The 8,831-nt window shown below is 40.3% G+C and overlaps 1 pseudogene; it reads left to right on the top strand.

The window, feature by feature from the left end:
- The first annotated feature begins 7,307 nt into the window (after nt 1–7,307).
- On the top strand, nt 7,308–8,831 carry LOC100387246 (E3 SUMO-protein ligase PIAS2 pseudogene; annotated as a pseudogene).

The raw sequence follows: 8,831 nt of genomic DNA, 5'->3' as shown, positions 1-8,831 counted from the left end.
ACATACCAAATTGTAAAGACCATCAACACTATGAAGAAACTGCATCAAATAACAGGCAAAACAATGAGCTAGAATCAAAACAGCAGGATCAAATTCACACACAACAATATTTACCTTAAATGTAACTGGGCTAAATGACCCAATTAAAAGACACAGACTGGAAAATTGGATAGAGTCCAGACTCATCAATGTGCTGCATTCAGAAGACCCAACTCACATGCAAAGACATGTGTAGGCTCAAAATAAAGGATAGAAGAAGATTTACCAAGCAAATGGAAAGCAAAAAAAAAGAGCAGGGGTTACAATCTTAGTCTCTGATAAAATGGACTTTAAACCAACAAAGATTAAAAGAGACAAAGAAAGGCATTACGTAATGGTAAAGATATCAGTGCAGCAAGAAGAGCTGACTATTCTAAATATATCTGCACCCAATACAGGAGCACCAAGATACATAAAGCAAGTTCTTAATGATCTACAAAAAATCTTGGACTACCAGACAGTAATAGTGGGAGACTTCAACACTCCACTATCTACATGAGACAGATCAATGAGACCGAGAATTAGCAAGGATATCCAGGACTTGAACTCAAATCTGAACCAAGCAGACCTAATAGACATGTACAGAACTCTCCACCCCAAATCTACATAATATACATTCTTCTCAGCACCACATTCCAGTTATTCTAAAATTGGCCACATAATTTGAAGTAAAACACTCCTCAGCAAACGCAAAAGAACGGAATTTGTAACAGTCTCTTGGACCACAGTGCAATCAAATCAGAACTGAGGATTAAGAAACTCACTGCAAACTGCATAACTACACAGAAACTGAACAACCTGCTCCTGAATGACTACTGGATTAATAATGAAATAAACGCAGAAATAAAGATGTTCTTTGAAACCAATGAGAATTAATACACAAGGTACCAGAATCTCTGGGACAAATTTAAAGCAGTGTGTAGAGGGAAATTTATAGCACTAACTTCCCACAAGAGAAAGGAGGAAAGATCTGAAATCGACACCCTAACGTTATGATTAAAAGAACTAGAGGAGCAAGATCAAACAAAATCAAAAGCTAGCAGAAGACAAGAAATAACTAATATCAGAGAAGAACTAAGGACATAGAGACACAAAAACTCCTTCAAAAATTTAATGAATCCAGGAGATGGTTTTTTGAAAAAATCAACAGAATAGATAGACTGCTAGCCAGACTAATAAAGAAGAAAAGAGAGAAGAATCAAATAGATGCAACAAAAAATGATAAACGGGATATCACTACTGATCCCACAGAAATACAAACTACCATCAAAGAATGTTATAAACACCCCATGCAAATAAACCAGTAAATCTAGAACAAATGGATAAATTCCTGGACACTTACACCATCCCAAGACTAAACCAGGAAGAAGTAGAATCCCTGAATAGACCAATAATGAGGTCTGAAATTGAGGCAGCAATTAAGAGCCTTCTAACCAAAAAAAGTCCAGGACCAGACGAGTTCACAGTCAAATTTTACCAGAAGTACAAAGAGTAGCTGGTACCATTCCTTCTGAAACTATTCCAAACAATACAAAAAGGAATCCTGCCTAACTCATTTTATGAGACCAACATCTTCCTGATACCAAAACCTGGCAGAGATACAATTAAAAAAGAAAATTTCAGGCCAATATCCATGAGGAACATCGATGTGAAGATCCTCAATGATACACTGGCAAACTGAATCCAACAGCACATCCAAAAGCTTATCCATCATGATCAAGTCGACTTCATCCCTGGGGTGCAAGGCTGGTTCAACATCTGCAAATCTATAAACACAATCCATCACATAAACAGAACCAAAGACAAAAACCGCATGATTATCTCAATAGATGCAGAGAAGGCCTTCAACAAAATTCAACAACCTTTATGCTAAAAACTCTCAATAAGCTAGGTATCAATGAAACATATCTCAAAATAATAAGAGCTATTTATGACAAACCAACAGCCAATATCATAATGAACAGGCAAAAACTGGAAGCATTTTCTTTGAAAACAGGCACAAGACAAGGATGCCCTCTCTCACCACTCCTATTCAACACAGTATTGGACGTTCTAGCCAGAACAATCAGGCAAGAAAAAGAAATAAAGGGTATTCAACTAGTAAAAGAGGAAGTCAAATTGTCTCTATTTGCAGACGACATGAGTGTATATTTAGAAGACCCCATCATCTCAGCCCAAAATCTCCTTAGGCTGATAAGCAACTTCAGCAAAGTATCAGGATACAAAATCAATGTGCAAAAGTCACAAGCATTTCTATATACCAATAACAGACTAACAGAGAGCCAAATCATGAGTGAACTCCCATTCACAATTTTTACAAAGAGAATAAAACACCTAGGAATACAACTAACAAGGGATATGAAACACCTCTTCATGAAGAACTACAAACCACTGCTCAAGGAAAGAAGAGAGAATGCAAACAGATGGAGAAAGATTCCATGCTCATGGTTAGGAAGAATGAACATTGTAAAAATGGTTATACTCCCCAAAGTAATTTACAGATTAAACACTAACCCCATCAAGCTACCATTGACTTTGTTCACAGAGTTGCAAAGAAACACCTTAAATTTCATATGGAACCAAAAAGAACCCATATAGCCAAGACAATCCTAAACAAAGAAGAAACAAATCCAGAGGTATCACACTACCTGACTTCAAACTACCCTACAAGTCTACAGTAAACCAAACAACATGGTACTGGTACCAAAACAGAGATATAGACCAATGGAACGGAACAGAGGTCTTGGAGGCAATGCCACACATTTACAACCCTCTGATCTTTGACAAACTGGACAAAAACAAGCAATGGGGAAAGGATTCCCTGTTTAATAAATGATGTTGGGAAAACTGGCTATCCACATGCAGAAAGCAGAAACTGGACCCCTTCCTGACACCTTATATAAAAATTAATTCCAGGCCAGGCACGGTGGCTCACACCTGTAATCCCAGCACTTTGGGAGGCCGAGGCAGTTGGATCACGAGGTCAAGAGATCGAGACCATGCTGGTCAACATGGTGAAACCCTGTCTCTACTAAAAATACAAAAAATTAGCTGGGCATGGTGGTGCATGCCTGTAATCCCAGCTACACAGGAGGCTGAGGCAGGAGAATTGCCTGAACCCAGGAGGCGGAGGTTGCAGTGAGCTGAGATCGTGCCATTGCACTCCAGCCTGAGTAACAAGAGTGAAACTCTGTCTCAAAAAAAAAATCAATTCCAGATGGATTAAAGATTTAAACATAAGACCTAACAGCATAAAAACCCTAGAAGAAAACCTAGGCAATATCATTCAGGACATAGGCATGTGCAAGGACTTCATAATGAAAACACTAAAAGCAGTGGCAACAAAAGCCAAAATAGACAACTGGGATCTAGTTAAACTTAAGAGCTTCTGCACAGCAAAAGAAACTAATATTAGAGTGAACTGGAAACCAACAGAATGGGGAAAAAATTGCAATCTATCCATCTGACAAAGGGCTAATATCCAGAATCTATGAAGAACTCAAACAAATTTACAAGAAATAAACAACCCCATTAAAAAGTGGGAGAAGGATATGAACAGACACTTTTCAAAAGAAGACATTTAGGCAGCCAGCAAACATGAAAAATGCTCATCACTGGTCATTAGAGAAATGCAAATCCAAACCATGTTGAGATATCATCTCATGCCAGTTAGAATGGTGATCATTCAAAAATCTGGAGATAACAGATGCTGGAGAGGATGTGGAAAAATAGGAATGCTTTAATACCGTTGGTAGGAGTATAAATTAGTTCGACCACTGTGGAAGGCAGTGTGACAATTCCTCAAGGATCTAGAACTAGAAATACCATTTGACCCAGCAATCCCATTACTGGGTATGTACCCAAAGGATTATAAATCATTCTACTATAAAGACACATGCACACATATGCAGCACTGTTCACAATAACAAAGACTTGGAGCCAACCCAAATGCCCATCAATGATAGACTGGATAAAGAAAATGTGGCACATATATGCCATGGAATACTATGCAGTCATAAAAAAGGATGAGTCCATGTCCTTTCCAGGGGCATGGATAAAGCTGGAAACCCATCATTCTCAGCAAACCGACACAAGAGCAGAAAACTAAACACCGCATGTTCTCACTCATAAGTGGGTGTTGAACAATGAGAACACATGGACCCAGGGAGGGGAACATCACACACTGGGGACTGTTGGGGAGTGGGGGGTCTAGGAGAGGGACAGCTTTAGGAGAACTACCTAATGTAGGTGACAGGGTGATGGATGCAGCCAACCACCATGGCACATGTATACCTATGTAACAAACCTGCATGTTCTGCCCATGTACCCTAGAACTTAATGTGCAATGGAAAAAAAATGTTTTTTGCTTCATTGCTATTCTCTATTCTTTTTTCTATTTTTGATTTCATTCATTTTTTAATCCATCCTTTATTATGTTTCTCCTTCTTGCTTTGGGTTTATTTTATTTTCTTTTTCTAGACTCTTAGAAGCCCATATTATTGATTTGGAATCTTTTATAATACTATAAGCATTTACTGCCATAAATTTCCCTATCAGTACTACTTTGGCAGCATCCCACAAAATTTGCTATGCCGTATTTCTTTTCTTAATACTTTCTTTGATCAATGGAATATTTGAAAATGTGTTGTTTAATGTCAAAGAGGCTGGATATTTTCTTGTTATTTTTCTATCATTCACTTCCAGTTTGATTCTATTATGGTCAAATAACACACTTTACATTTTAAATTATTTCAAATTTGTTGAAATTTACTTATGGCCAAGATATGGTTTATCTTTGTGAATGTTCTATGAGTACTTGAAAAATGAGTAGTAAGAATTAGAAGGGTTATTTTCAGAAAGTATACCTGCACCCAGGTGGCAGACCTACTGACTGTGGTCATAGCTTCAGACCCATAAGAGGCCCTGTGCCCCTGTAGGCTTGGTTATGGACCAGCCTGATCTTGGGATTGCTCTCAAAAACATTTGCCAAGGTGCCTTGGAGATGTCACACACACAGTGTGTCTCAGGAGACAGGCCCACTAAACTTTATTTGGGCTACTTACCCTGAAACTACCCTCTAATGCACCTCTAGCCCCGCTGAGCTGTAATCTGCGACGAGCTCTGCTTACACAAAGACCCAAAGGGAAACACATTCATCTGTATTCTTGGAATAGACTTGCTAACCTTGGTACCACAGCAGATCCTGAAAAGGCCACAAATCTAGGCTCCAGCTCCTCTATCTTTTAACTGCATTAAAAAATTGCTGGGATACTTACCTATCTGTGTCCTGTGTCACTGGGACAGGCTTGCTGATCCCAGCCTCATAGCAAATTCTGAAACAGCCCTGAATATTCTCAGTCCCTCTCAATTGCAACCTCAGTACAATTCTGCTTATCCAGGGACGAGCCAGGAGACATACCAGTCTGAGTCTATGAGGCAGGCTTGCTGATGTTGGTCTCATAACAGATACTGAAATGGTCCTGAATCTGAGTCCCAGCCACTCCCAGTTGTGGCTTGAGAGAGGACTTGCCCACATAAGGACAATAGAGGCATACCCATCAGTGACTCTGCATGTAGGCCCTCTGACATGAGCACCACTGTGTATCTTGAACTGGCTCTGTAATATGGTTCCAGACCTCTTAACTGTGGTTGGAAAGCAAGATTGCTCACCTAGGAACCCATAAAGAGACACACCTGTCCGTGACCCTAAAGACAGGCCTGAAGAACTTGGCCTCAGCTGTAGACCCAAAAGTAGTCTTGCAACTCAGTTCCAGATCCTCTTAGCCATGGAGTAGGGCAGTAGTGCCTTCCCAGGAATCCACTCCATGATCCAGTGAAAAAATCCCAGGGACAGAAGAAGCCACACACACCCACACACATAGTAACAGGCCCACTGTTTGTGGCTTTGAGTGGACCATCATTTGACTAACAGTCCTATGAACAAAGATCATAGTGACACTCCAGTCCACCCAGGAACCAGATAATATCCATGCCTCCTAGAACCCCAGTAATAGGCTCACCAATTGCAGATCCAGTATATAACAAATGTAAATATAGCATACCTAAATAAATAAAGCAAATATTAATATATCTGAAGGGAGGGATATGCAGCAATACAAATAGTAGAGGACTTTAATACTCCACTTTCAATGGTGGATAGATCATCCTGATAGAAAATCAATAAGGAAACATTGAATTTGAACTACTATGCTTTAGACAAAATGGACCAAACAGATGCATATAAATATTCCATCCAATAGCAGCAGAATACACTTTCTTCTCAATAGCACATAGAATAGAGTATATATTATAACACAAAATAATATTTATTAACAAATTTAAGGAGACTGAAATCACACCAAGAATCTCTTCTCACCATAATGGGTTGAAATGGGAACTTAATTATAGGAAATTTGGAAAATTCACAAATAGTGTAAATTACATAACATGCACCTAAACAACCCGTAGAAAAAGAAGAAATCAAAGGAGGTAGCAAAAAAATCTCAAAACACAAAAAAATAAAGCACAACATGCCGAAACTTACCGGATGGAGCAAAAGCAGTTGTAATAGGGATTTACAGCAATAAGTGTCTGCCCTAAAAAATAAGAAACATCTGGGAGGCGGAGGCGGCCATGCTGGCGGTGGCGGCGTCGTTGGCGGCGTCGTTGGCTGCAGTGGGAGTGGGTGTGGCGGCGGCGGCGTCGGCCGCGTCGGAGTCCGTGGCGTCGGCGTCCGTGGGTGGTATAAAATGGCGGATTTCGAAAAGTTGAGGAATATGGTTTCTAGCTTTAGGGTTTCTGAACTGCAAGTATTACTAGGTTTTGCTGGACGGAATAAAAGTGAATGCAAGCATGACCTCCTGATGAGGGCGCTGCATTTATTGAAGAGTGGCTGCAGCCCTGTGGTTCAAATTAAAATCCGAGAATTGGCCAGGCGCGGTGGCTCACGCCTGTAATCCCAGCACTTTGGGAAGCTGACGCGGGCAGATTACGAGGTCAAGAGATCGAGACCATCCTGGCCATGGTGAAACCCCGTCTCTACTAAAAATACAAAAATTAGCCAGGTGTGGTGGCACGCGCCTATGGTCCCAGCTACTCAGGAGGCTGAGGTGGAAGAATTGCTTGAACCCAGGTGGAGGTTGCAGTGAGCCGAGACTGCCCCACTGCACTCCAGCCTGGCGACAGAGTAAGACTCCATCTCAAAAAAAAAAAAAAAAAAAAAAAAATCCGAGAATTGTATAGATGCCTATATCCGCGAACTCTTGAAGGACTTTCTGATTTATCCACAATCAAATCATCGGTTTTCAGTTTGGATGGTAGATAATCACCTGTAGAACCTGACTTGGCCGTGGCTGGAATCCACTCGTTTCCTTCCACTTCAGTTACACCTCACTCACAATCCTCTCCTGTTGGTTCTGTGCTGCTTCAAGGTACTAAGCCCACATTTGAGATGCAGCAGCCATCTCCCCCAATTCCTCCTGTCCATCCTGATGTGCAGTTAAAAAATCTGCCCTTTTATGATGTCCTTGATGTTCTCATCAAGCCCACGAGTTTAGTTCAAAGCAGTATTCAGCGATTTCAAGATAAGTTTTTTATTTTCGCTTTGAAACCTCAGCAAGTTAGAGAGATATGCATATCCAGGGATTTTTTGCCAGGTGGTAGGAGAGATTATACAGTACAAGTTCAGTTGAGACTTTGCCTGGCAGAAACAAGTTGCCCTCAAGAAGATAACTATCCAAATAGTCTATGTATACAAGTAAATGGGAAGCTATTTCCTTTGCCTGGCTACGCACCACCACCTAAAATAGGATTGAACAGAAGCGCCCTGGACGCCCCTTGAATATTACATCTTTAGTTAGGTTATCTTCAGCTGTGCCAAACCAAATTTCGCTTTCTTGGGCATCAGAAATTGGGAAGAATTACTCCATGTCTGTGTATTTTGTACAACAGCTTACATCAGCCATGTTATTACAAAGATTAAAAATGAAAGGTATTAGAAACCCTGATCATTCCAGAGCAATAATAAAGGAAAAACTTACTGCAGATCCTGATCGTGAAATTGCTACAACTAGCCTTCAGGTATCCTTGATGTGCCCTTTAGGAAAAATGAGGCTGACAATCCCATGCCGTACAGTGACTTGTACACATCTGCAGTGTTTTGATGCTGCCCTTTATCTACAAATGAATGAGAAGAAGCCCACCTGGATTTGTCCTGTATGTGACAAAAAAGTTGCCTATGAAAGTCTAATATTAGATGGGCTTTTTATGGAAATTTTCAATGACTATTCTGATGTGGATGAGATCAAATCCCAATAAGATGGTTCTTGGTGTCCAATGAGACCGAAGAAAGAAGCTGTGAAAGTATCCAGCCAACCGTGCACAAAAATAGAAAGTTCAAGTGTCCTCAGTAAGTTCAGTGACCGTAGCCAGTGAGGCAAGCAAGAAGAAAGTAGATGTTATTGATCTTACAATAGAAAGCTCTTCTGATGAAGAGGAAGACCCTCCTGCCAAAAGGAAATGCATCTTTATGTCAGAAACACAAAGCACCCAACCACAGGGGTTCTCATGTATCAGCTATCTTCTGTAAGGGTGCCCAGTGTGACCTTGGTTGATCCTGCTGCTATTCCACCTTCATTAACAGACTACTCAGTACCATTCCACCACATGCCAATATCAAGCATGTCATCAGATTTGCCAGGAGAACAAAGAAGAAATGATATTAATAATGAACTGGCGCTTGGAAAATCTTCTGATACCATGCAACAGTGAATACAAAATAAAACAAATAATTT

Source organism: Callithrix jacchus, chromosome X (genome assembly GCF_049354715.1).
Source record: "Callithrix jacchus isolate 240 chromosome X, calJac240_pri, whole genome shotgun sequence".
NCBI classification, from domain to species: Eukaryota; Metazoa; Chordata; class Mammalia; order Primates; family Cebidae; genus Callithrix; species Callithrix jacchus.
Note: the sequence above shows the minus strand (reverse complement) of the source record. Positions and strands in the feature narration are given on the sequence as shown.